Here is a 17,273-nt window from a genome sequence, read left to right as displayed (position 1 = left end):
TATGTGGTAAAGATTTTCCTTGCACATGTGCAGTTGACTGTTGACAGTTTTGTTGACCTTTTGTGTATGATGTTCTTGGCACTGACATGTTGTGTCAATGAAAGTAAGCAATCCGATATATATTTACAGGTTCAAAATAAATCAACCTACATTCTGTCCAGAGTCTAATATTTTTGATTTTTTTTTATTGTTACAGAAGATCACTTGTCTGTGACGAATAAAGGCTTGCTGGTTTAGAATACTACCTGAATTTCATTATTTTTGGAATTTATTGTGACCAAGCTCAACAATGAAGTTTTAAGACTATTATTTTGTTTTTTTTTTTTTTTCCTCAACACTTGTGGTGAGCTGCAACTAGATATATTACTGTGCTTGTTCACTTTTTACATTTTTATAAAAATATATGATTGAAAAGTGGACTAATGAAATAAAGTGAAAAAGAAAACTAAAGTACTTGCTTTTTGCAGTGAAGCAAGCTTCACCACACTCCCACACCCACTGCTAACTTACATAAACCAACTCCAGGACTGCACAATTCTGGAAAAACGGGAAGAATTCCCCATCTCTGGTATTCAGCGATCTCTCAAAAATATTGATGTTCCATTCACTCATTTCATTCAATAACTTTAGTTTGGGCAAAATACATTTGGAAAACCCCAAGCAGAAGAGAATCTTTCCTCGGGTAAACAGCAAATATTGGTGGTATGATGGGGAAGAAAGAGGCAATTGGGAGTATATATTTTGGGAGGGTAATGAGTTGCCAGATTTTAAATATTTCCTACAGAGTACTCTGGCAGAAATATTGGGTGAGTAAATGACTGTAACACACACACACACACACACACACATACACACACACCCACACACACACACACCCACACACACACACACACCCACACACACACACACACACACACACACCCACACACACACACACACACACACACACACACACACACACACACACACACACACACACACACACACACACACACCCACACACACACACACACACACACACACACACACACACACACACACACACACACACACACACACACACACACACACACACACACACACACACACACACACACACACACACACACACACACACACACACACACACACACACACACACACACACACACCCACACACACACACACACACACACACACACCCACACACACACACACACACACACACACACACACACACACACACTCATTTCCAGTTTCCCGTGATGTGACAGAACTAGCTCATCCTCAGCAGACATGGCTGTGGCAGGACAGGGTCAGCTGTGACACCATAAATATTAAACATTTTATGTTTACATACACATACATGTATTATATTATATGCTCACTATGGGTCCTGAAGCCTTGAGTGAATGTATGTTTGTTCAAATAATGCTGCAGCAGTAATTTTAATTACTGAACGTTCTAATGAGGGAATGTTCATAGGTGTGGATGGGAGTTTTGTATAAACAGATACGTTTGTTCATATGACGTGTATATATGTGTGTGTGTGTGTGTGTGTATGTATAAAGGTGTGGGAGTTTATGCACATATGTGAACAAATGTATGTGGATTAGGGTAATGGTTACGTAAGGGGATAGATTTAGTGTGGAGACAGGGTTAGAGTTAGTAATGAATGCTAAACCTAACCCTATACTTTATTTTAAAATAAATAAATAAACTTTCTGCAACACTACTACCACTGACACAACTTTGGACTAGTGTTATGAAGGGGTTGTGTGCAAAAAATTCAAAAGGAAATTGTTTTCCTTTTGGCATCTTCTGTAACTTTCATGTTAAGGGTTTTTGGTGACATGACTCTTCAATTCTGCATTCTGTTTTGAGTTGGCCTTTTTACGCAGCATTTAATAGTTTGATCATTATAAGCTAAGCCATGCAATCCAGCCCAGTCCCTGAGTACCTTGGATGGCTATTATGATGGGGTTTGCTAGTAAGGAGGTAGTTAAAGGTTATGTGGGGGGTATGTTAATTGGGCATTAATGTACTTACTCTCGACCTCTGTCCATCAGAGACATGGGGAGACCAAACTGGAGGGGTGAATCTGCAATTTCCCATCTTATGAAGTAACACGAAAGGGGGGAAGGTTTCATAGCCTGCACCCTTTAGATACAGAACTGAAGCAGTAACTCACTACACTAACTAACCTGTTTTTATACCAGTTACATCATTGTTTATATCACTAGACTGATCCACACTACGATTACATCATCATTTACATCACTAGTCTGATCCACACTACAATTACATCATTGTTTATATCACTGTTCTGATCCACACTACAATTACATTGTTTATATCACCAGTCTGATCCACACTACAATTACATCATCATTTACATCACTAGTCTGATCCACACTACAATTACATCGTTTACATCACTAGTCTGATCCACACTACAATTACATCATCGTTTATATCACTAGTCTGATCCACACTACAATTACATTGTTTATATCACTACTCTGATCCACACTATAATTACATCATCATTTATATCACTAGCCTGATCCACACTACAATTACATCATCGTTTGTATCACTAGCCTGATCCACACTATGTTAAACATCATTAACTTGAATGTTAAACATCATTAACTTGAGCTACAGGCCATCAACATAAGGATCTTGAGTAATCCATCAAAATCCCAAAACAGCTAAAAATACAAAAAAAGTGTTTTTCAAGGGGGTAACCCCCTCCTGCACCATCCACACCCCTGCTACCTATGTGTACTAACTCCATGATGAGATATGGAAAAATTCCCGTAGACCCTGTCACTGACAATCTCATCAAAAAGCAGAAAGTTGTTTATATTTTTGCGTCAATATTTTTCCAGCTGACACTGGGTGTATTTAATCATAAGTACTACATGTACACACACACACATGCACGCACACGCACGCGCACACACACACACACACACACACACACACACACACACACACACACACACACACACACACACACACACACACACACACGCACACACACACACGCACACACACACACACACACACATATATACTTTATGTAAAAGTATCTGCTAACTCAACAACATTGAGAGACCCTTGTACACAACCATGGACGTTCATACACCTAATCCTATATTACCAGTCTGAGGTAGAAAAGGATTAAGTGCACATTAACATGACATCTTGCTTGCTCCCTAGAGTTTTCCCTGCCACTAGACGTGAACAAAAATTGTGCTGTGACCTGGCCCCAAGCCCATCTATGAACTTGTCTGTCCTGAAAAAAATCCATGATGTCTGCGGTGGCACCAGCAGACACATAAAGGAATTGCAATTACTGCAGCAATTACAAAATAGTATTCATTCACTGTATTTACAAACTGTTTTATTCAGTCATAGCACCCAAGTTTGACTCAGTGTTGATGCACTCTGCAAAATTAAGCACATCACACCAGTGCCCTGTGCTCAGTTCTTTCTCTTAAACAAATATCATTGGTCAGGAGCACCATGCCTGATATTCTTTGTTCTGTTGCATGCTGTTTGTCTGACCATTTTGTGTATCAATGCTTAACAACTTAAAGGGAAAAAAAGGTGTAGCACACCAGTCCAATGTGTTTGCAGAGCCTGGTTCAATCTGCTGCAAAAAAAATTGCCCATTAATGTAAGCATCTCATGTCCGATACATAGAAAAGACAAAGAAGCAAGGTCTCTCCCAAAGTCAAAGAAGGAAGGTCAGTGGGGGGATAACAAACTGAATTAATGACTTTGGTGAGTATGGGCAGTTCTAAAAACTTTGTGCACCAGTCTACTCACCGATTTCCAGCTAAAGAAAGAATCTGGGCAGGAAAGTAAGTTAAGACCATGCAATGCATACCTCTCTGCAGTCCCTGATTTTACAGAATATCCCTTATTTTGTCTTATATTTCTGAACTGCCTCTCCTAATGGTAAATTACTGAGACTTGCAGTTAGCCAATAATGTGGGGCACTAGAGTTCAAGCTTCTTTTTCATCAGGAAGTACATGCTGATACAAATCCTGTTGTTCTAGTAAAATTTTAACTCACCCTGGAATACATCGTCTTTTCTGTATGCTTCCATTTAATACCGTAGCTCTTTTTTGCAGGGGGGGGGGTTCTTAACTAAGTACCTTACAATTTAATATTAGACAGCATAAGGAAGGGTACTGGAGATATTAATCATTGTTTGTTCACTTGTTCGTATTTCCATATTCACATTTATATTTTAACTGAAAGAGCTCCTTGGTATTAAAAGGCATGGTGTGAAATGTAATGTAAGAAGACAGAAAAACATAAGGTCACGGACTATATACAATATACTAATGCTATGGATATTGCTAGCTGTCTGCTAATAAATATGAATATATGCAATTTTCCACATGTACATTAATATTTCAAAAATCAAGCGAAAATCTATTGCGAGGCATCAGGTAAAACCTTAGATGACACTGAAGGAAACCGTTTTCAATATTTGCACTGTACGTTGCAAATCGTGAGATATTCAGTGTTGTTTATATTGTTAATTTTATTTTATTATTTATTTTACATTTGTTTACCGGAAAGTCTAACTGGAACGAGGTCCATTTACAGGGGAGGCATGTAATTGGAGGAGAGCAGGAAAGCATTTATGTGATACAAGGACAGAGCCAGGACTGCAAGAGGTGTGATTTAAGTGACATTTTGAAAAGTGAGATAGATGGTGCTGAGGATAGATTTTGGGGGAAGTTATTCCATTCCCTAGCGATGGTGTGAGAAAAAAGAGCTTTCCCTGCAGAATTGTCGGCTTTGGATATGCAGAGCAGGGTTTTGTACAAATAAGCATCCTTTTCAAACTTCTTCAGCTGTCTCAATAAACAAGCACTCAGAATAGGATTTCTTGCAGCCACGTGGAAGCCCAAGTCTGGCTGAACAAAAGTATTCTAATATTGTATGTCTAGGTTGTACAGTTTCCAAGATATGAAAAAAGATGTTTGCAAAACATTACAGAAAATATTATTTTGGATTTGTGTGCATTATAAAATATTACAGAAATGACATAAAGGCTGAATGAACTGTTACCACTAAAGACGTTGTAATTAATAACATTGCTGCTTATACCTTTTAAATAACATTTACTGCTCACAAGACAATTTAAGCTTCTTTCGCTTACGCTTCTTAAATTGATTTTTCATAAAGTGGTCTGGAATGTAAGGATGTGTTTAGGTTGCTAGAGGTGTGGCACATGTTAACTGAATTAATTAAATTATAGTAATATTTAAAAATCTCCTTGATTTTATGCCTTCATCCTCCATTACTTTTGGCTTTGCCTCTAATTCTTGAAGAAAGACGTTGATAGCTATGTAAGTACACTCAAGTTTAGTTTTGGTGTCTGTTATTATTGCTACTAATTTTGTGACTTACTGATTTTTCAAACACTGCACTTTAACATGATTGTGTAGAATGTGCAGGTCTACATTACAACCACGAAAATCAGTTCAGCGAACGGCTTTTAGATCGAAAACGCCATTCGTCTAACTCACTCTTCTAGAGGGGTGCACCCTCCCCACGCCCCATGCTAATTCTATGTATCAACTTTTCAGACTTGTTGGCTGTTGGTGAAGCACCCACCAAGAGGAGAAAACGCTGAGAAGAAAGGAGCCACTTTTGAGATTTTAAGTATTTTTCTTCAGATTATTTGCTAAGTTTTTCTGCACCGCCGCCTATTTTGAGCATTTTCTGGCTTGTTAAACTTGATTTCTGCATTAGTAGCTGTATTTAGAGCACAACCTAGAGCTGTTTACTGAATTTCCTGTTTGCACTTATTTTTAAAATCGTTTTTTTCTCAAAACTTGCATTTTTATCTGTCTTTGGCCTAGCACTCTTGTGTGGGGTCATTTACTGCACTGTTATAACTTGTTGATACTTGTGAACCTCTGCTATCTCTGGGTAAAAAAAAAAAACAAAAAATCTTGCTTTTTTCCCACTTTTCTGAGATTTAAAAAAGTTCAGTTACAGGCTTGCTATTCTGAACTCTTTGTAAGTTTCTTGGAGGCCATTTTTTGCTTAGGCTAAAGGGAAGTCTTTCTGTTCATCAGTGGCAGTGATAAACATTGAGCAGCCTGCCTGCCCCTGTGGGAGTGGTTACTGACTTGAAAATGTAGTTTTATTGGCCATTTTGGGTCAATTCCTAACTCCTTGATCTTCCTCTCTTAAATCCCTCTTTTGCACGGTTTTGCGCGTTTCTGTGCATAGCGCAACAATGGGCAGCGCCCAATTGGGTTTAAACTATTCCTGGCTCCACAAAGTCTGCTCTTCACTTTTTCCCTTAGAACTGCTCTATCTCTCAATTTAAACACCATATTCTCATTCTAAGGCCCTTCACTGGTCCAAATAAGTAATCTTACAAGTTAGCACTATTAAACCATAAGCACTACTTACTCTTATACTCTCTACGATTACCCTGTCCTCTATTGGTCCATCTTAATTCAGTTTCCCTATATTACTCTAGCATGTCCAAAGGTCAGTCAATGGTTTCCTCTCCAGTCCAGCTGGTGAATCTAGGAATTTTGAGGTAATGTTACAACTGTCTCATGTACACGGACAACCCTCTCCTCCTCCAAACAGGTTCAAATATATGTGAGAGATGCAACCATATAGCCAAACTGGAGGCTGAGCTCTCTCATCTCAAAACTGGTTAAACCAGTCAGGAGGAGAAGGTAACCTCACACAACACAATTCCAGTATCGCATAGTCCCACCACATCAGCGAACCAAACACATAAATACACAAAAACATGCCCAGAGGCTCTAAATAAAAATCTACGTAAGCAACAGAGACCTCCAAAGCAGAAATCCAAGCAAACGCTACCCCAAAATAAAAAACACGCACAACACATATCCCACAAAGTCAGTGTGCCAAGCAGCCACAGCCCTTAAGGCTGAATAACACACCTGATACTCTTGTAATAGGTGACTATTGTCAGACACACTGACGTCCCGCTCACCAGGCTGAATAAAGAGAAGGTCACAGTGAGCTGCCTGTCGGGCGCTAGGATCCACCACATAACGCAAGCACTCAGGTCACTCCAAAGCAAATACAAATATGACTCAGTCATTGTACATGCTGGTGTGAATGACCTGAGACGTACCTCCCTGGACTACATGAAAAGAGACATAGAGGAGCTCTCTGATCATGTAGCCCAGGCCGGTATGACCCTGACCTTGAGCAGCCTCTTACCCTCACCCAGAATGATGCCACAGTACAAAGACAAAATGATCGATTTTAACAATCGGCGTCATTCTAAGGGGATCCAGTGTCTGTCAGCCTGGGATGACATGCTCGACAAGCCACGTTGCTTCGCTAGGGATGGCTTGCACCTGTCACCACTGGGCTTTCGGATACTGGCAAAGGCTCTTGCCACCCCCATAGTGCCTTTTTTAGGCAAGGCTCAAAAGTCAAACCCACCTCCATAGACAGCACAAGAAATAAGAAACTAAGGGTAAACGCCAGCAGTCTTAACCTCAAGATGCACGCACTCGAAGCTCTCCTCAGTATGAAGAACATCGATATCTGTGCAGTGACAGAAACCTGGTTCAAGGCTCCATAGAGCACCCCAGCACTACCAGGTTATACCTCATATCATGCTTTTCGGCCCCAAAACCTGGACCGAACCACAAAAGGAGGGGGAGTTTCCATATTTATCAAGGATATCCACACCTCCAGGTTAATGGCATTGCACGAAGTATCGGAGACCATCCATGTGCAACTAACAGTGGGCAAGACTGCTTTTCAGTTTATAGCATCCTACAGACCACCCTCTCAAAGTCAGGAATCCCATTTGGCTTTCCTGAAGACATTGGAGAACATGAAGATCTCTCCGAACACCATTATATTGGGCGACTTCAACTACCCAAACATAGACTGGGAGCACTACTCAAGCCCCAGCACCTTAACCCAAAGGTTCCTGGAAATTATAAACTCAAATGCTATGGAACAACTAGTCACCACTCCTACAAGAGGGGATAACATACTAGACCTGATCATTACCAACATGGGGACTCTATGCTCCACATCTGAAGTATATCCCTCATTGGTAAGATCAGACCATAAATTAATTTCACTGGATGTCCACATCCCGACCCCACCCCCAGCCCAGAAAACCACAGTGAAAAACTTCTCAAAAGGGAACTTCTCACTTCTCAAAACCGAAGTTGAATCCTTCAAGGCTCCAGGGCCAGTGGAAACTATGGCCCAAACTGCAGAATCCTATATAAACGCATTCTACGGACATCTCCAGGAATGCATGGATCATGCTATCCCAAACAAAACCAAAACCCAAACATCCAAAAGCAGGTGTCCAGTCTGGTGGATCCCAGCCATAAATAAACTGTACAACAGAAGGAGGAAGATACTACATGATAGATCAAAATCCCTAATAGGGAAGGCATCTCTGATCAGTACTAGCAAAAAATTACGATCTCTCATAAAATCCTCCAAGGCCAGCTTCGAGAGAAAAATTGCTCAGGACACTAAAGACAATCATAAGGCTTTTTTCAGTTATGTTAGGAACCTGGGAAGCAACTCCCAGACTTGTTCTGAGTTGATTCTAAATGACAAAAAATACACTGAACCCACAGACATCGCCAATATCCTGGCAGACAGGTTCAGTGCAAACTTCTCCACCCCCCCCCCGCCAAAAAAAAGAGCAAGTATCTATCCCGGCAGAGGGCTGCCTCCCAAATATTTCTGATGCTTAGGTGAAGGCTGCCCTCTCCAAAGCAAAAAACACTGCTTCCATGGGACCAGATGGCATCCCGGGTTGAGTCTTACATGAACTCCAAGAAGAACTAATCCCTCAAATAAAATAGCTGTACAATTTCAGCCTCACTACAGGATATGTGCCCACAGAATGGCGTACAGCAACAGTGGTCCCACTCCACAAAGGTGGAGCCTCTACGGACCCTGGAAACTATTGCCTCATAAGCCTGACTAGCTTAGACTGCAAGGCTATGGAGAGGATCATCATGGAGCTTATAAACAAAGACATTGGGGACCTACAGACACTAGATCCTACCCAGTTTGGCTTCATCAAGGGCAGATCCTGCCTTTTGAACCTGGTTGACTTCTTTGAAACGGTCACCAAAGCCATAGATGAAGGGAAGGTAGTCCACACAGCTTATCTGGACCTATCAAAAGCATTTGACACAATACCCCACTCGGGCATCATAGATAAGCTATCCAGCTTAAATATAAACCCCTATGTCACAAGATGGGTCGCAAACTGGCTCAAAGACAGAACCCACAGAGTGAGAGTTGCTGGAGCCATGTCAGACTCGAAACCGGTCACAAGTGGCGTCCCACAAGGTTCTGTCCTGGGACCGCTCTTGTTCGGTATATACTTTTCCGAGGTACAGGCCAACGTGGGAGGACTATGGATCACCAAGTTCGCAGACGACTGCAAACTACACGCCATAATCAACTCTCCAGCTGACACAAACATCCTTCAAAAAGGTCTCACAGAGATGGATAACTGGTGCCAGAGCCATGGTCTAAAGCTAAATGCCAAAAAGTGTATAGTCATACCCTTTGGCAAAAACAATGTGCCCACAAATTACCACATAGGCAGTAACCCATTAAGTACAGAGAAAGAAATTAGGGATCTAGGGACCCAAGTTGATAGCAATCTCTCCTTTGACAACCACATTGCCAAAGTGGTTAGAAAGACCTTTTACATAGCCCACCTCATCATGAAAGGATTCACCTCTAGATCAAGAGAGGTAATCGTGCCCCTTTATTCATCCCTCATCAGGCCCATCATAGAATACAATGCCCCTTTTGGGATGTACCTTACCCGACACCTGCAGCAATTAGAAAGACCCCAAAAGTACCTCACCAAGAGGATCAAGGGACTCAAACAGATGCCATATGCTGCTCGGTTAAAACAACTCCAGCTCTACTCAGTTGCATATCGCCTACTTCGAGGCGATCTATGCCTGACATATAAAGCTATGTCCAATCCAGAATTAATGGACATGCTCCACCTCAGTAAATCTAAATCCCTTAGAGCCACATGCTCGAGGGACTTGAACCTCAGCACTGAAATAAATAGAACTTGCTGGAGGGACAAATTCATAACCTAGGGGCTCCCTTCACTCTGGCATAGAATTCCAATTCATGTTAGGCAGAGCACCTCACTGAATCTCTTCAAGAAGAATCTTGATGAGTGGATGGGGGATCGTAGGTTTGTCCCGGGGATTACTTCCGTGTCACTATTAGACAGAGGCACAGCAAACTAAACCTTAAAAAGGGCACAGTATACTCAAATCAAGGAGTGGCGTAAGCCAAACAAAATCGGGCTAGGCTTATAATTGCCCCAGGGCAGATAGCCTAGTATGAACCTATGAACTCCGAGATCGGACTACAGTGAGGAAAGGGCAAATTTTCTGATCTTTACTGTATTCACTCACTCATCTCACTATAACAGTTCGCTGAACGGCATTTGCGATGTAAAATGCCATTTGCTGAACTGACTCTTTGAACATAGTTTCATAGTTTAGTACTAGACTATCTTCCCTGGGGCATTTGCAAGCCTAGCCCTAGAGATGTGGCTTTCGCCACCCCATGTAGTGGTACTAAGGTGTATAGAATAAATTTAGAATACTGTGCCTTTGTCTAGTAGTGACATATTGAAGACCCCTTACTTATTAAAATTAGTTTACTGTGCCTCTGTCAAGCAGCGACACAGGGGTGACCCCCGGGGTAAACCTATGATCTCCCATCCACTTGTCAAGATTTCTCTTGAAGAGAGTCAGTGAGGGGCTCTGCCTAACATAGACTGGGATTTTGTTCCACAGTATGGGAAGCCTCTGAGTTATGAATCTGTCCCTCTAGCATGTTCTATTCATGTTTGTACTGAGGTTTAAATCTTTGGCTCTCGTGGTTCTTATGGATTTGGATTTTTTGAGGTGGAGCATGTCCATCAATTCCTGGTTGGACATGGCCTTGTACGTCAGGCACAGATCACCTCTGAGCAGGCAGTATGCTACTGAATAGAGCTGGAGTTTCTTTAGCCTGGCAGCATATGACATATGTTGGAGACCCTTGATCCTCTTGGTGAGGTACTTCTGGGGTCTCTCCAGCTGTGTGCCAGGTGAGGTACATACCAAATGGGGCATTGTACTCAATCATGGGCCTGATAAGGGAGGCGTACAGGGGCACAATGACCTCCATTGATTTGGAAGTGAACCCCTTCATGATAAGGTGGGCAAGGTAGAAAGTCTTTCTAACCACTTTGGCAATGTGGGTGTCAAATGAGAGGTCACTATCAACTTGGGTCCCCAGGTCTCTGATTACTTTTTCGGTACTCAGTGGGTTACTGTCTATGTGATAATTTGTGGGTACTTTGTTTTTCCCAAAGGGGATGACTATACATTTCTTGGCATTCATTTTAAGGCCATGATTCCGGCACCAGTTGTCAGTTTCGGTGAGGCCTTTCTGTAGGATGTATGTGTCAGCTGGTGTATCGACTATGGCGCCTAGTTTGCAGTCATCTGCGAACTTTGTCAGCCACAACCCTCCCATGTTTGCTTTCACATCTGAGAAGTAAATGTCGAACAAGAGGGGTCCCAGGACAGAGCCCTGTGGGACACCACTTGTGACTGGCTTTGAGTCTGACATGGTTCCTGCAATCTTGACTTTATGGGTTCTGTTCTTTAGCCAGTTTGCAACCCATCTTGTGACATATGGATTTACATTTAAGCTTTTTAGCTTATCTATGATCCCCGAGTGGGGTATTGTGTCGAAGGCTTTAGCCAAGTTCAGGTAGGCTGTATGGACTGCCTTGCCCTCATCAATGGCTCTAGTGACTGTTTCGAAAAAGTCAACCAGGTTCAAAAGGCAGGATCTGCCCTCTACAAAGCCGAACTGGGTGGGATCAAGTGTCTGTAGGTCCCCAATGTCGTTGTTTACGAGTTCCATAATAATTCTTTCCATAGCTTTGCAAACCAGGCTGGTCAAGCTTATGGGGCAGTAGTTCCCAGGGTCTGTAGTGGAGCCTCCTTTGTGGAGTGGGACCACTGTTGCTGTACGCCAGTGTTCAGGTACATATCCTGTGGTAAGGCTAAGGTTAAATAACATTTTTATATGCGGGTTTAGCTCCTCTTGGAGTTCACGTTCACGTATCACGCAGCTGGGGATACCATCGGGTCCCATAGATGCTGTGTTTTTTGCTTTGCTGAGGGCGGTTCTCACCTGGACATCAGAGATGACAGGGAGGTTACATTCAGCTGGGATGAGTATTTCTTCTCTTGGAGGTGAGGGAGAGGAGAAATTTGCACTGAACCTGTCTGCGAGAATGTTGGCAATATCTGTGGGTTCGGTAAATTTTTTGTCGTTGTGTACTAACTCTGAGCATATCTGAGGGTTTCCGCCCAGGTTTCTAACATAACTGAAGAATGCCTTGTGGTTATCTTTAGTGTCCTTGGCGATTTTTCTCTCAAAGTTGGCCTTGGATGTTTTTATGAGAGAACGTAGCTTTCTACTAGTGCTTATCAGAGATGCCTTCCCTTTATGGGATTTCGCTCTGTCTTGCAGTAGCTTCCTTCCTTTGCTATACAATTTGTTTATGGCTGGGGTCCACCAGACAGGACGCTTTCCTTTGGTGGAGAGGGTCTTGGTTTTATTTGGGATTGCACAGTCCATGCATTCTTGGAGATGTCCGTAAAAAGCATTTGTGTAGGATTCAGCATTGTGGGATGTGGTTTCCATTGGCCCTGTGGGCTTAAATGATACCATCTCAGTCTTGAGAAGTGTAAAGTTGGCTTTTGAGAAGTTTCTCACTGCAGTCTTTTGTGCTGGGGGTGGAGGTGGTAAATGTATATCCAGGGTGATTAGTCTGTGGTCAGATCTCACCAGTGAGGGGAATACTTCTGGTGTGGAGCATTTTGTCGCCATGTTTGTGATGATCAGGTCTAGTATATTATCCCCCCTTGTGGGAGAAGTGACTAGCTGTTCCACTGCATTTGAGTTTATGAATTCCAGGAACCTTTGGGCTAAGGTGTTAGGGCTAGAATAGTGCACCCAGTCTATGTTAGGGTAGTTGAAGTCTCCAATGTCTTCAGGAAGTCTGAGTGGGGTTCTTGAGATTGGGAGGGTAGTCTGTAACATGCAACCAGTTGTATAGCAGTTTTGCCTAAGGTTAGCTGGTCTCCGATGCTTCATGAGTTGCCACTAACCTGGAGATGTGGGTATCCTTGATGAATATGGACACTCCCCCTCCCTTTGCGGTTCGGCCCGGGTTTTGGGGCCGAAAAGCGTGATACGAGGTAAAGCCTGGTAGCGCTGGGGTGCTCTCAGGAGCCCTGAACCAGGTCTCGGTTACAGCGCAGACATCAATGTTCTCCATACTGAGGAGTGCTTCGAGAGCCTGCATCTTGAGATTTAGACTTCTGACGTTGAGCAGCATTACCCTTAATTTATTTCCATTTTTGTTTTCTAAGGAGGTGGGTTTGTCTTTTGAGCCTTGCCTAAAAAAGGCACTATGGGGGTGGCAAGAGCCTTAGCCAATATCTGGAAGCCCAGTGGTGACAGGTGCAAGCCGTCCCTTGCGAAGCAGCGTGGCTTGTCCAGCATGTCATCCCAGGCAGACAGACATTGGACCCCCCTAGAATGACACCAGTAATTGAGCCAATTATTAAAGCTGATCATCTTGTCTTTGTATTGTGGCATAATTCTCAGGTCATTCACACCGGCATGGACAATGATGGAGTCATATTTGTACATGCTTTTGAGTGACCTGAGTGCGTGTGTTATATGGCGGATCCTAGCCCCCTGATAGGCAGCTTACCGTTACCCTCTCCTTGCTCAGCCTGGTAAGTGGGACGTCAGTGTGAATGACTATAGAGTCACCTATCACTAGTGTATAAGGCATAGTGTTTGGCCTTAAGGGCTGTGATTTATTGACACACCGATTTATTGAAGTATGTGTTGCATGTGTTATGTTTTGAGGTGGTGGATTTTTGTGTGTCTGCTTTGGGAGCCTCTGTTGTTTTGGTAAGTTTTTTAATAGAGCCTCCGAGTATGTTTTTGTGTTATTATGTGCTTGATTTGCAGTGGGGGTAGGTCTATGTGTGACTGGGTTTGGTGTGTGTATGGTTACCTTCTCCTCCTGTCTGGTCTTGCCAGTCCTGAGTTGAGAGAGTTCAGCCTCCAGTTTGGCTATATAGTTGCATCTCTCACATGTATTTGTGTTTGTTGGGAAGAGGAGAGGGTTGTCTGTGTACATGAGACAATTATAGCATTGTCTCAAGATTCCCAGATTAACCAGCTGAACAGGAGAAGATGCTAGCAATCTACCACTTGACATGCTAGAATATTATAAGACAGTGCTGTGCCTTTAAGGGAAGTGGTTGGGGTGGTAGGTGGATGTAGTGCTACTTGAGTTTGAGAGTGCTTGCTTAGAAGAGAAGCTTTGAGAACAAGTGCTATGCTTATAATATAACAAGTAGACTGGTTATTCTAAGAGTAGAGCTTTCTAAGGGAAAATTTGAAGAGCAGACTTGGCGGAGCCAGAAAAAGTTTAACCCTGTTTAACTGGCGCTGCGTATGCGCACAATCGCACACTACCGCGCAAATGCGGATTTTAAACAGGGAACTTCAAAAGAGCTAGAAATGGTCCAAAACAACCAATTACTACAGCTCTTGTGCTGAGGTCACTCCTTCAGGGACAGATAGGCTGCTCAAGGCTCCCCACTCCCACCGGTAAGCAAAGAAACTTCCTTCTTATCCAAGTAAGGTAATGGACAACACAGGAACTACACCACAGCCCAGAATACAGCAAAGCCTGTAAACTGGTCAAACGTAATACAGACCCAGAATGTTCTATGATATTTGGTCTTGAGAACAATATGTTGAGTTTACTGTTCTATGGATGAAAGTGTGAGAATGAGGTGCTTGCTTATACAATCCTGGGGTACAGTCTCCTCCCTTGTTTTTAGATTACTTCCTATCCCTTTTATGTTAAACAGTAGCAGAATGCTGTAGTTTTTGATGCCTTATGTATGGTAGGTTCTATACTCACTAGTCTGACTGGGGTTAATTGTACAATCAGCATCCTCTTGGTCTGCACAGTAAGATTACATGTGTGACTCTAAGTCTGGTAGAGTTTCGCTTTAGCCCCTTTTTAACACTATTAAAAAAATTTGCATTTGGCTAAATACTTTTTAATATACTACTTGCTGTTCTGAGCTGTTTTACTATGGATCAGTAGGTGGCAACATCTGCTTTGGTATCAACATTTTTGTAACCTTTCAGATGATCAGGCAGGTTAAAGGGAAGTGTGGGAAGATTCTGGGGAAGCTTTGTTTTCAGAGGGTTAGAGTCCTGGAAGTTATTTTAGTGTGGGTGGGTGGTCATAAGTTCTGCTTAGGGTTAATTTGATTAGAATGACTGGAAGAATTTCTCAGCAACTCAGTGCCTGCTACTTGTAGTGCACTAGATATTATTTTTATGACTCTAGTGCTAAAAGCTACTCGGTGCCTGCTACTTGTAGTGCGTGACATATTACTTATACGACCCTAGTGCTAAAAGCTACTCAGTTCCTGCTACTTGTAGTACACTACATATTACTTGAATGACTCTAGTGCTAGGAGCTACTCAGTTCCTGCTACTTGCAGTACACTACATATTATGACTCTAGTGCTACGAGCTACTCGGTGCCTGCTACTTGTAGTGCACTGGATATTACTTGTATGACTCTAGTGCTAACAGCTACTCAGTGACTGCTACTTGTAGTGCACTAGATATTATTTGTATGACTCTAGTGCTAAAAGCTACTCAGTTCCTGCTACTTGCAGTACAATACATATTATGAGCTACTCAGTGCCTGCTACTTGTAGTGCACTAGATATTATTTGCATGACTCTACTGCTAAAAGCTACTCAGTTCCTGCTACTTGCAGTACACCTCAGTTCCTGCTACTTGCAGTACAATACATATTATGACTCTAGTGCTACGAGCTACTCAGTGCCTGCTACTTGTAGTGCACTAGATATTATTTGCATGACTCTACTGCTAAAAGCTACTCAGTTCCTGCTACTTATAGTACACTACATATTACTTGAACGACTCTAGAGCTAGGAGCTGCTCAGTTCCTGCTACTTGCAGTACACTACATATTATGACTCTAGTGCTAAGAGCTACTCAGTACCTGCTACTTGTAGTGCACTAGACATTACTTGCATGACTCTAGTGCTAAGAGCTACTCAGTGCCTGCTACTTGTAGAGCACTAGTTGCTACTTGCACAACTCTAGTGGTAATGTATGAAGATTTGAGGTTTGGTGAGAAGATATGAGCTGAAAGAATGATGTGCAACCTCAGCTTCAAAGCAAATACACTTGACCAAGTTCTAATTTGTCAAGTAATGAAACATAATTTAAAACAATCACGTAGGTTAGTATAAGTTTATAACAATCAGGAAGTGCATCCAGAAGAGCATGCTAATGTGTGATCCCAAATAAGAAGTCGGGGGGTATTAAAAAGTAACAGTCCAGTGCCCTAGATATCTTTAAACCATCACTGCATATATTATACACCCACACACACACAAACACAAAGGAAATGAATGGGCAAAGGGAAAGGCAGTCAGAAGTTTATACCTTAGCAGTGATCACAAGAGGCAGATACCACACACATTCACTCATTTCAGTAATGACCTAATGTGTTTGTGTGTTTGTGTGTGTGTGTGTGTATGTGTATAAATCAAACCTCAGTGTGTGTGTGTGTGTGTGTGTGTGTGTGTGTATAAATCAAACCTCAGAGAGTGTGTGTGTGTGTGTGTGTGTGTGTGTGTGTGTGTGTGTGTGTGTGTGTGTGTGTGTGTGTGTGTGTGTGTGTAAAAAGGGCTTGGTTTCATTAATATGAAATGTGCTATATAAATCTAGATTCTTCTTGTCACGGTTCTCATTTTATTTGATTGTACCATATTACTGTCGCTGAACATATGTTCACTGGATACACTAAGCTGACACTCCACATTTTATTTACTGGGTTAGTCCCACTAGGCCAATATCTCCTTTTAAGGGGAGACCTGAGGTGGTACTCATGCTGATTAGGGGAAATTAGGCCAGGGCAGCAATGTACCTCCACTATTCCTTTTTTGATGAGTGCCATGAGATTTTTTAAATTCACCTGCGCTACCAACATCTCAGGCAAATGGGACCATCTGAAGGAAGGCACGCTCAGGAGTGCAGCACCCCCAGTATTTTGCACTGTACT

General features: G+C 42.3%; 1 protein-coding gene across 2 annotated transcripts in view; it reads right to left on the bottom strand.

Annotated features, from left to right (window-relative positions):
• LOC122797152 overlaps nt 1–17,273 on the bottom strand; it is a 457,322-nt gene that overhangs the window by 37,882 nt on the left and 402,167 nt on the right. The gene's annotated exons all lie outside the window — the stretch shown is intronic.

Source organism: Protopterus annectens, chromosome 3.part0, assembly GCF_019279795.1.
Source record: "Protopterus annectens isolate FY-2018-M chromosome 3.part0, PAN1.0, whole genome shotgun sequence".
Lineage (NCBI taxonomy): Eukaryota > Metazoa > Chordata > Ceratodontiformes > Protopteridae > Protopterus > Protopterus annectens.
Note: the sequence above shows the minus strand (reverse complement) of the source record. Positions and strands in the feature narration are given on the sequence as shown.